This window comes from Carlito syrichta, unplaced genomic scaffold (genome assembly GCF_000164805.1).
Source record: "Carlito syrichta isolate Samal-C Ts95f unplaced genomic scaffold, Tarsius_syrichta-2.0.1 Scaffold288707, whole genome shotgun sequence".
NCBI classification, from domain to species: Eukaryota; Metazoa; Chordata; class Mammalia; order Primates; family Tarsiidae; genus Carlito; species Carlito syrichta.
The window spans coordinates 115,740-128,451 of record NW_007232803.1 but is presented as its reverse complement, the minus strand read 5'-3'; positions in this window follow the sequence as shown (position 1 = coordinate 128,451).

Genomic DNA, 12,712 nt, shown 5'->3' with positions numbered 1-12,712 from the left:
CAGAATGAAGATGAACACAAACCTGGAGAGAAACAGATGGTAATTTCAAGTTCACAATGGTTGACTTTAATATTCCCAATCTTTCCACAATAAACAACTTTCAGTCTAGATAAATCTGTGCTCACAAGTTATTCTAACACTTTAATGCCTCCATTTGAAGCTTTTGGATATTATTTTCTAGACTTTTATAACTAAACTGCATTGACCAGCTCCCCCCCCCTTTTTATCAGCACTTTCTCAGTCTTTTAAGAAATATTTAATTGTTTTCTTCCCACTGGTCATCACCTACTGCCTGTTCCCCAAGAGGCTGGGTTTCTTTCTGCCTTCTTTTCACAAGACAGTTTGAAAGTACAAGGTTCTAAAACAAACTTGGAATTTCAGTAGTTCTTCTACACGCTACTTTATCTTAGCAGAAATTTTATTTTGCTTTTTTATTCTCCTCCCTCATCTCCTTTATTTTCTGACTCTCCTCCTCAGCTTTGTGAACCCCAGGAGGTCTGAAAATAGTGCTCCACAGAAAAATAAGCTAGTCTAAAGAAAAGTCATTCTGCCAAGAGAAACCTAAAAACGAAGTATTAAAAAAATATTCTTTGCCATGGCAAGAACAGATAACATGCTTTTTCCACATCTTCCTCAACCTCTATCCTGCTTTAAAAACAAGGGTATTTTTGGTCCTAGAGATTTAATATAACCTTTAACTCTATAGTTATATCTGATCAGGACACAGGAAAGAGGTATTCCATAGTAGGGATTTATTATGTTTTATAATAATAAAAAGAAATAGCCAAGTGATCTATCTCTATAGTGTATTCTGTCTTGGGATGATTCATTGATTAATTTTTAGATGCTAAAAATAGTTCCCTTAATGCAAGATTGGTAAACTATCTCAATCCACTAAGTTAATTTCAAAGGAAAAAACTATCTTTCATTATTATTTTTTTCCTCAACACTTTCCATTTATATTGTATTTAGTAGCATCTTAAAGAAATTAATCAGCAGTTTCATTCCAAGATCTTGTGTTTGTGGGTTGCAATGGAAGAGTTATCACTAATTGGTAAGATTAGCATTTGTTGTCTTCAAATGAAGGAAATTTGGGGATCCAAATATTGAATTAACCTTTTCTAATCACAGAATTAATTAATAAAATTATACTATATTAATTCTATAGCTGCTTGTTGTTAAAAATAAGACCCATGTTTTGTTAACATATAGGCTTAAAAAAACTCTGCCTTGTGTTTTCAATCTTCACAATAATCCAGTGAGTAGATATAACTGGACAGGATTGAATAACTTTTCCAGAGGAAAAAACAACAGCTCAGCTGAGAGAAAAACTTGCGTGGATTATCTGAGTATTTTACTGTGTCCTGAAATAAGTATCTTAATTGGTATCCTTTCTCACAAGTCAACATTTCTTCCATTCTTCCATTTTGTACTGCTACCTTTTTTCCTTAAAAGTATGGTGGCCTGTGGGGACAGAGGGAGAAGAAAACAAAAATTCTAGACCAGTAAAGGAACTAAGATATAAAAACTCAGTGTGTGCCAGGCAAAGCTAGGCATTTTATAGATGCTATCTGATCCTTATGAAAAATTCTAGCATGCCGTCTCCAAGAGAGGAGAAACTGAGAACTCTAAAAGCTCCACATTTAATAGGTTTTGACAGAGTTGCATTCTTTCCATTGAAAAGAGAATAATTAATTTTTTATCAGGCTGTCAAGGATGTTTAGTCTTTTTGTAACAGTTCACAGCACTAAGACACATTGGACTGTCACATTTCTATGACCTGTAGCCAACTTCAAAGATTGTTTAATAATTCAGTAGGGAAAATCCCTAGTCTTGTAACTAAAAAGAGATATGGAACTTGCTGTAGATTTACTATAGGTAGAAATTACAATTATTCAATGTGGGGAAAATAGCATTGAAAACTAGAAGAACCAAATAATTCCAATCAAGTATTTTCATCATTGTATTCTTCTTGAATAATCCAAGTGTGTTTATATGTTTTCTAAATATAATCATGCCCTTATACAAAATTTTTTGGAGTTTGAAATGAAGAAATGAAAAGTACTTTAAGTTTTGTAAATTAATGACAAGTTTTTAGATGCATCAATTTATTCAAATATACCTATAGCTCGTGATAATATATGTTTACACTTATATATACATATGATAAAAGCTATGCTTCATGTTTGCATAGTTTTTGTTTCTTTCTGGTATTTTAAATCTTCAAGAATGTAACTAGGTTACAAAAGTACCTGAATATGCAGTGAATGACCATAAATGACACTCTAAAGCATTTTGAAGTGTAGTAACACATCTGAGTATGGGAGAGAGAAGGGAATCTTTGAGACGAGACGTGGCAATTTATGTGATGCTGGTTATGGCAGGCCCAGAAAGATTGAAACTGTATTTTCATTTTTGAAATTTTAAAATTTACGTTTATGGTATATTTGTACAGGATTTCTTCTGTCAAGAATCATAATTAATAAACACAGGATACTCTCCAGAAATTTTCTATTCTCCAAATGGTAATTTTCCTTGTAGGGAACAATATGCAGCTTTATTTTTCCATTGGAATTTATAAGAGCACAAATCTAAGGCTGAGCATGTTGGCTTATGCCTGTAATGCCAGCACTTTGGAAGGCTGAAGCGGGACGATCACTTGAGCCCAGGAGTTTGAGACTAGCCTGGGCAACATAGCAAGTCCTGTCTCTACAAAAAGTAAAAAAACATCAGAAGTGGTGGTGTGCACCCGTAGTTCCAGCTGCTTGGGAGTCTGAGGCGGAAGGGTCATCAGGAGACAGAGGCTGCAGTGAGCCATGACTGTGCTCCTGCAGTCCAGCCTGAGTAACTGAATGAGACCCCAACTCAAAAAAAAAAAAAAAAAAAGGAGTGCAAGTCAGAGATTATGTCTGCCTATGGGTAAGGAGGTTAAGTGACAAGGATCAGGGACAGAGGATGGTGACCCGTTTTAAGGAAGTGTGAAATGAGCAAGAGCTGTAACAGAAAGTTGATTTTAGCAGCAACTGAAATGATTCATTGAGAGAGGAGAAAGACTAGAGTTAGATGAACTAGTGAAGAAAAATTTTCCGTGAGTTTATGGGATGAAATGTAACGTATTCTCTTGTGCTGTAATCTAATTTGTTATGACCATGGGAGCTAAAGTAGTCATCTTAGGAGAGGAAACTGCTTCCTTCTTCCAATGTTCTTTATTAATTTAGTTAACACAGTTTTCCAGCATACACATACTTCCAACGTTAATTTTCACAGTCATCTGACCAGCAGTTAACTCTGTTTTCCCATCCGCTATCAGAGGAGGAAGAATTTATGTGTATTCATTCCCCAAACATGTATGTGATTGGCCATGATCTTGAAGACCTAGTATTGAGATCCATGGAGAAATTTGCAAGACCTTCTTTCAAATAGTATTTTCTTCCCTGCAGAATATCCTTATTGCAAACAGGTCTTAGGGGATATATACAATAAAACCGCATGAATTTAAATCATTGATGAAGGATGGCTGCCATTAGAACCTGAGCTTCTGTATTTGGACATGATCTGATATGTGGTCAGCTTGCCTTTATTGAAATAAATCCAGCCAAATAGATTTTTCTATAATTTAGAGACTCGGATTTTTAGCAGTGGAGGGGACGTCTGAGGTCATCTATCTCAACTTTCAGATTTAACAGATCAACAGAGAGATCCACAGGAGACAATGCCCATGTGTCCAAGGTATCTCTGGAAGCCTGATGTACCAAAGCTCATTTCATTCAGGACATTTTCCTAATAGGCCCCACCGCCCTTGGTTCAAATTCAGGCTTTGCTTACTACCTTAACAAGTTGCTAACCTTCTCCATGATCAATCTCCTCATTAATAGTACAGAGGAATAATAGTACATGTCATTTAACTTTTGTGAGGATTAAAACGAGTTACCATATATCTGGTAAGTAGTAAACATCTTATAATTGTGGCTTCTTGTGCTTGAGATTAGTATCCAATATTGGACAAAAGAGTGTATTGTATGGTATTTCGCTAGATCATTGGTTTTCAACTGGGGCGCTTTTGCCCTCGGGGACGTTTGCCAATGTCTGAAGACATTTGTGGTAGTCGCAACTCCAAACGGGGGTGCTGCTTCTGGAATCTAGTGGGCAGAAGCCAGAGATGTTGTTAAATGTGCTATCATGAATAGGTCAGCTGAGAAGCCTGCTCTAGATGGAAAAAACTGATCATATGAATTTAGGGTATGAATTTAATCATGTATTTTTAAAATGGGGACGCTTAAATCATAATTTTGTGAGATAGGATTTTCTTGTTTCGGTGATTTGCAAATGTGCTATTCCCACATGCACAAGGTTTATTTATCACTCCTTCCCCATTCTGCTCTAGTAACTGGCTATTGTGATCGCAGCAATTTTTAAGCATCCAATTTTTTTGATACAAAATTTGCAAGAAGGCTTACATTATTAGCACTTTTATAGCGAGTATTCAGTTGAATTATATAGAGAACCCTCTACTCAATATATATTTTTTAAAAATTCAGAGTTAGTAGGACAAGACATTGTATGGTCAGAAGTCATTATGGACAACGATGTGGTTTTACAACTGTTGCAGTCGACTTTCCCAGTCATTTACATTTACTTCAATAGTGCATTTGAAGTGTTCTTCCTGCCCCAGTAGTCCTCTTTTTCTTTTGATGTTTTATTTATGCAAAAAGACAGTTGCGACCTTGATATAAGCTGCAAATGTCTTTCTCTATTTATGAAAATAAAACAAACGCTCACAAAATTAAATATACTGCAAGCTGAGCATCCCTAAGCTAAAAATTCAAGATCTGAAATGTTCCCATAATCTGAAACTTTTTGAACGAATGAAAACCTACCATTGTTTGTTGCTGCTGTTATTTACCAGCTGACACAGGTATTCTGGTGATGCTACTGTGTTGCTTAGTTACCCTAAGCACAGTTTTTTTTCACTGTCTTAATGGTATGTCGTATTTTTTACTGCTGAGTACTTATTGTGAATGGGTACAAGAAAATGATTACTTCTCTGTGGCATATAAATTTAGATCAAGAATCATGGTGATGTCAAACAACCACAGATTGTCCACAAGGGGGCGGAAGGCTGAGATCGACACTTTTGCTTTCTGATGGCTCAGCATACACAAACATTATCTCATGCACAAAATTATTTAAAATATTTTATAAAATTACATTCAGGATATATGTAAAAGATGTATAGGAAACATGAATGAATTTTATGTTTAGACTTGGGTCCCATCTCCAAGCTATTTTATTATGTATATACAAATAGTCTAAAATCCAGAAAATTCTGAAATCTAATACTTATGGTCCAAAGCATTTCATCAGATGAGGGATAGTCAATCCTATATTATCTAAGCCTATAATCATTTAGAGGATTATATCCTTCCCCAAAGGTAGTCTTCTGCATATGCTTACGTTGATAGAGTTATATGATCTCTCTAAAATTCTGAATAACTAGGAGACTACAATAGCTGATACCCAAGGAGAAATACTACTTCTAGCTGCACGGTTGTTATATTTTATTGTGAGAAATATTATCAAATAAGCACCTATTTTTATACAAATTTTAACACGATACTCTCTGCCAAGAAGAAAAATTAAAAAACTTAGTATATTCTTGAAAAAATACTACTCACAAGACTATATCTGTATCATATACATAGATACAAGCTATAAATATATAGATATAATATAAACATGTATGAATTTAGCTGAATCAGGTTTAAACATAATTCTGCATCTCAAGATTTTTCCTTCTCTTCCCTTTTGTATTCGTTGGCTATTGCTATAACAATGCTATGCAATGAACAATCCTAAATCTCAGTGTTCTTCTAATTGTTATTCTATTCTATTTATCCTCAGACTCACAGATCTGCAGGTGATTCTGGTTCAGCTAATCTAGACTGGGTTCTGCTAAGAGATTCAGCTGAACAACAAGTTTTGTCATTTCTGTTCCATACTAGTGCTTAGTCTGAGGGGCATGGTTTTATCACAGTGATTCACCAGAGCACAAGAGCCAAGCCAAACCAAGCAGACACATTTAAACCCCCTGTTCATATCACATTCACTGACATTTTATTAGCCAAAGCAAGTCATATCCAAGCCTCACATCAATGGAATGAAGAAATATAATTTTCTATGGTAGAAAGGATGATATTTTTGCTAAATAGTATTAACAACTGCCACACCTTCTTTTATTTTATTTCAGTTAAGGATACATTTTTTTTTCTTTTTTCTGGAGTTATTATGTCTGATCCTTCCTTCCTCCTGAATTGAGATCAATTACCAGAAAAGCCAGCCAAGATCTGTGCACACCCATTCAGCTTTACATTCTATGGCACACATCTATGTTTTCCTACATTTTAATGATATGTTAATATATGCATGGATATGGTTAATTTGTTTGAGACAATAATTTAATTATAGACTTAGACATTTCACAGCATAAACAACTTAACAGGAAAGAAAGACATAAGAATGGCTCAAACCTTCAGATTTAGTGCCAGAGTATAATTATAAAATAAGATACCAATTAGAAAATGCAAATAACTTTTAAGAAAAAGAAACATTTTAGAATATTTTATGTCTTCTCCTAGATAGCACACATTAGCAAATGAAGGAGGAAAAAGAATATGCACAGTCTCTGAGTTCATGGCAAATCTATTTCTGCTCTATGGGATTATATCTACTTTTGTCCTCTACCTGCTCTGATTTATTTCCTCAGATTTATATGAACCAGGGTTCAAGCATCCTTTGAAGAGTCAACTTTGTTTTCTCTTAACTTAGATTACCCACACTATTTAAAATTGTGTAAATAGAATGTCTGCAGTAGACAGAATTCTAAGAATGGCCCCCAGTAACCTTCCCCCCTATATAATAAGTGTGGGTAGAGCGTAGGGATATGGTGAAACATCTTCTTATGATTATGTTGCAAGTCATAATTGATCTTAAAATGGAGAGATAATTTGGGTGGGTTTGGTCAAGTCCTATGATTCCTTGAAAGTGTAGCGCTTTCTTCAACAATGGGTAACAAAAGAACAGGCCACATGTGAAGTTTTTATAGAGGGAATAGAAATATAACAGGCTTATAATAAAGTAGCTAAAAATTGATTGATTTTTGAATCAAAGTCTCACTCGGTCACTCAGGCTGGAGGGCAAGTGGCATGATCACTGCTCACTGCAACAACAACTTCCTGGGCTCAGGCAATCCTTCTGCCTCAGCCTCTTAAGTAAGTGAGACTACAGGTATGCACCACCTTTCCCAGCTAATTTTTTTTCACTTTTTTGCAGAGACAAAGTCTCACTATATTGCCAGGCTGGTCTCGAACTCTTCCTCTATCCTCCTTCTAAGTATCCCAAAGTGTGAGAGTTACAGGTGTGAGTCACTATTCTGGCCTAAAAACTAATTTTGTATTATAAATGAAAAAGTATTTATAATATAGTATCTCTTTTACCTCACAATATATTATTTGCAATATTATATAAATGTTTATAATTGTTGATAAATTGGGAATATGTCTGGGAGTTTTTTTATTAATATAAGTTATAAGAGCTCATGATGTTTGAAGCCTTTTTTGCACACTAACTTTAAATCATCATTGAGTTGAAACTATTCACTAACTAGTTTATCATTGATATTGTCATTTCATTAGTGTATTGAATGTTATGTTATTTTCATCCATGTTAATATTTTGTGTAACTTCAACATGAAATTTAAAAATTTTAATGTAATTATTTGATTTATTATTTATTCCTCTTCACTACTTTCTCTACTCTCAATTCATGAGCCTATTCATTACTTTCATTTTTATTTATTTATTTATTTTTGAGTTGGAGTCTCACTCAGTCACCCAGACTGGAGTGCAGTGGCCGCTCCCAGCCACTACAGCCTCGACCTGCTGGGCTCCGGTGACCCTTCTGCCTCAGCCTTCCGAGTAGCCAGAATTACAGGCATGCACTACCACGCCCGGCTGATTTTTTTATTTATTGTAGAGATGAGGTCTTGCTGCCCAGGCGGGTCTCGAACCCGCGGGCTCAGGCAATCCACTCACCTCAGCCTCCCAAAGGCGTGGGATTACAGACTGAGCCACCGAGCCTGGCTACATTACTTTCATTCAAAATTTCTCTATTCTGCTAATGATTGTTTATTTTGTTGCATTCTGTTTTTTATGTCACAATCTGCTTCTTCATGTCAACATAATTTCTAAGTTGATAATTTTGCTTTTTATTTTTATCACTTTTGTCTTATATAATTATTTCAAGATAAATTTTCACCACATTTCTTTAATAAGTCATTTGATAAATGTATAAATATACATCCTAATCAAGAGCTTATAATTCTTTGCTATTTCATTGAAAAGTTCTATTCTAAAATATGTTTCCAAATTGCAATGAAAATGGCATGTCCGAGTTTTCTCAAGCTTTTATGGGTTGTTTTTTTCTTTTTTTGAGTTGGAGTTTCACTCTCTCACCCAGGCCAGAGTGCAGTGGCACACTCACGGCCATCACAGCCTCGACCTGTTGGGCTCAGGCGATCCTTCTACCTTAGCCTTCCAAGCAGATGAAACCACAGCTGTACACCACCGCGCCCAGCTAATTTTTTGGTGTATTGTAGAGTCGAGGAGTCACCATGCTTCCCAGGCTTGTTGCAAATCCCTGGGCTCAAGCAATCCTCTTGTCTCCACCTCCCGAAGAACTGGGATTACAGACATGAGCCACTGTGCCTGACTAAGCTTTTGAATAGATGTTTTGCAAGCTTGTTTTAATTCAAGTTCTTTTGACAAGTTTTTAGACATACATTTTTGAGTCCTTCAACTATCTGTGACCCCAAGTTGCAACGTGTGATTAGTTTTGGAGTGAGCAGTTCATTCACTATCCATATTCTTCCAAGGCTGGGGACTGCCAGAGATGTTCATTTCACCTTTGGATCACTTTTGAATTATAATGCTAAGTAAGTTGGCACACTGGGTTGCAGTCACATTTGTGGACGCCATTCCTATGCTAGGACAATCATACATAACATTAGTATACATAAAAATTTATTATGATGTGCATAAATAGACCTAAACTTTCTCTTAGTTGGATTCCAAAAAAGCCCAATGTTGCTCTTAAGTGTGAGAGACATGAGAGAAAGTATGCCATAGAAAGTAGTAGCGGAAAAGGAGCTGTGTTAACTAATTGTAGTTAAACTATCTCATTTTCTAAATAAAACACACTTATATGACTGTGTGAACGTGTTGCTATAATTCATGGAACTCGTGGTTGAGGTTGTGGACTGTGTAGAAGAGAAGCCTGAGGTGAAATTTCATTAGCTCCATTGTGAATCTGACTCTGCAGATGGTTGCAGTGTTACCTTTGGCATTCTTTTATCTCCACCCCACTCCAGAGCCTGAGTGCTAGGCTGAAGTTCAGGAACAGAATAGACATTCTCTCAGGGACATAAAAGATTAGGAAGGAAAGGAGTAAAAGGAAAAAGGACATTTATCAGCACAGGAATGCCAGTAAACTGGAATAAGGCTAAAACACTACTAATCAGAGCACAAGTTGGGGATTCTATTAGACTGCACCCCCAAGCCAGGTTGACATTGATAGCCAAGTTAATTTGAAGTGTCTCAGAGTCTTGAACCGAAATCCTTTCATCTATAAATCTATAGTCACGAATGATGCTCTAAAATACTCTTACTACTAATTAGATCATATGGTCTGAGCAGAAGGACTGCAAAGAACTCCAAACACCTGCAGTACGGTCTCCAAGCTGTTGTCAACTGGCCATTCATGCCCTATGAGGTGATAATATATATTGTTTAAAAGATAAATCCATAGTCAAAAACATTTGGTAAATAAAGGATCAAATAAGGTTAACCTAGTTTTTCTTTCTATAGAATTTACTTGTAACCTTTAATAAACTACTAGATCTCAACCAACTCATCTTCGACAAAGCCTCCACCACCTACCACTGGGGAGAGAAGAATCTATTCAGTAAATGGTGCTGGGAAAACTGCCTGACCACATGCAGAAGATTCAAACAAGTTCCCTATCTATCCCCATACACAAAATTAACTCTAAATGGATCAGAGACCTAAATGTAAAACCTCAAACCATAAGATCCTTAGAAAATGCAGGACACATCCTTATGGAAATTGGAACTGGCATCCAATTCCTGAACAAAACCCAAAATACACGGGCCATAAGAGATAAGATAGACAAGTGGGACCTCATTAAACTGACAAGCTTCTGCAAAGCCAAAGAAACCATCAAGAGAGCAGGAAGACAGCCCACAGACTGGGAAAAAGTATTTGCCAATTCCATGTCTAACAAAGGCCTAACATTTTGAATCTACAAGGAACTCAAATGTGTTGAAAAGAAAAAAACAAACAACCCCATTACAAAGTGGGCAAAAGATATGAACAGACACTTCTCAAAAGAAGATATACAAGCAACCAACAGACACATGAAGAAATGTTCAACCTCACTAATCATCAAGGAGATGCAAATTAAAACTACACTGAGATACCACCTAACTCCAGTCAGAATGGCCATTACCAATAACTCAAAAAATAACAGATGCTGGAGAGGATGTGGTGAAAAGGGAACACTTCTACACTGTTGGTGGGAGTGTAAACTAGTGCAACCTCTGTGGAAATCAGTATGGTGATTCCTAAAAGTTCTAAAAATTGACCTTCCATATGACCCCACAGCCCCCTACTGGGAATATACCCTGAAGAACTCAAAACACTCTATAAAAAAGATAACTGCACACGTATGTTTATTGCAGCATTGTTCACAATATCAAGATCATGGAACCAACCATACTGTCCATTAAAGAGAACTGGATTAAAAAAAAGTGGTACATATACAGAGTGGAATATTACGCAATCATAAAAAAGGACAAAATCATGAATTTTGCAGCAACTTGGATGGAATTGGAGTTTATAGTACTGAGTGATCTCTCACAGAAACAAATATCTGAGTATCACATGTTCTCACTCATAAGTGGACCTTGGAAAACTATTGTAATACTATAAGAAAAGAATTGACAGTGGTGAGAAACTATGGGGGGGCAAGGAGGGGAAGGAAAGTGGGATTAATAGTAGTCGATATCTGTCTGGGGATGGGGGCACACCTCATCAACAAGGGTACCTGCATAATGTGTATTTGTATACCTAACTCTTAACTGTACCCCACAATTTTAAAATAAAAAATATGTTAAAAAAATAAGCTGCTAGAATTTGTAGATGTCTAAGAGTAGGACAAAGTACGATCAATTATTATTATTTATAATAATTGCATTATTTATTATTATATTCTATAGAGTAATTTTGAATTGGCGAATCCTAACCCATTGCTCCTAGAGGAACACAAGATTAAGTTAGATTCCTACAAGCCTCTCTTGAACATATTCACCTTGACATTGATGTAAGCCTTGACATTGAAATATCCTATGCTCACATTTCAGCTGGGGCTCACTGTTGGAAAACTGCTCCCTTGAATGCTATAAATGTGTAAGATTGCCTATTTTTATGATTAACTGTTTTCTGGTGGCAACATAACCTTATATTATAAAGTGTAGAATGCATTTTCATCATTATTTGGCTATGTACTTATTTTATAACAGCAAAAAAAGATTCTGCCCATGATAATATGTGCCCTAGGATTTGTATGAAGATATATATATATATAGTGAGGCCACAAGGTTTAGTGGAAAAAACACTTAGGTTTTCAAGTCTGAAGACCTAATTAAGTTTAAGGTCCAGTGTCTCTATTTGTTATAATAGTGTGTGATTATACGCAAATTTTGAAACTCTGTGCACTTCAATTTCATCATGTGTAAATGGGCAAAATAACTGACAGAATTCTTACACAACACATATAACAATGCCTAGTGTGGAATCTGATGTAAATGCTCAATCTGGACACAATTATTTTAGTGGTCTTTTCCATTTTTGTAAGGTCTGATTCAAATCCATAAACAAAGTCATTGGGCATTATGGGCAATTAAAAAATTTCCTTAATTTATAATACCAAACAAACCAATGTTAGGAATTTGAAGGAATGATATTCACAAGTTTACTCATTATTTTTGTTCTCATCTCTCCCTCCATGTCTCTCTTCCTTTCTCCCTTCTTTTGCACTTTCTATTTGCTTCTTTTAATTTAGGAATCTGTCACTCTTTTTAAAGGGAGGTCTCAAGTTTTGGAGGAGAAGACATTTTAGCTGATGATGGCAGAGGTGGAACTAGAAAATGTGAGAGGTGTCATTGCATTCATGCCTGTTTGAATGCTGCTTTCATGCATTGGATTAATTTGGAAAGCTATTTGTTTTACAGTGTATGTAATAGTTTTGTGATAACCGTTTTGTGTTTTCATTCCTGCCACATTTATATAGGAGATGTACTGGCATTAAAGTCTTGAGTGAGACTGCAAATAGCAAAATTGCTAGGACACAAGTCTTGATAAAATTTTGTGTAATAGCCCCGCTCGGTGGCTCAGCCTGTAATTCCGTGCTTTGGGAGGCTGAGGGAAGTGGATTGCCTGAGCCCGCGGGTTCGAGACCCGCCTGGGCAACTTGGCGAAACCTCATCTCTATGATTTAAAAAAAAAAAAAATTAGCCGGGCGCGGTAGCGCACGCCTGTAGTTCCAGCTACTTGGAAGGCTGAGGCGGAAGGATCGCCGG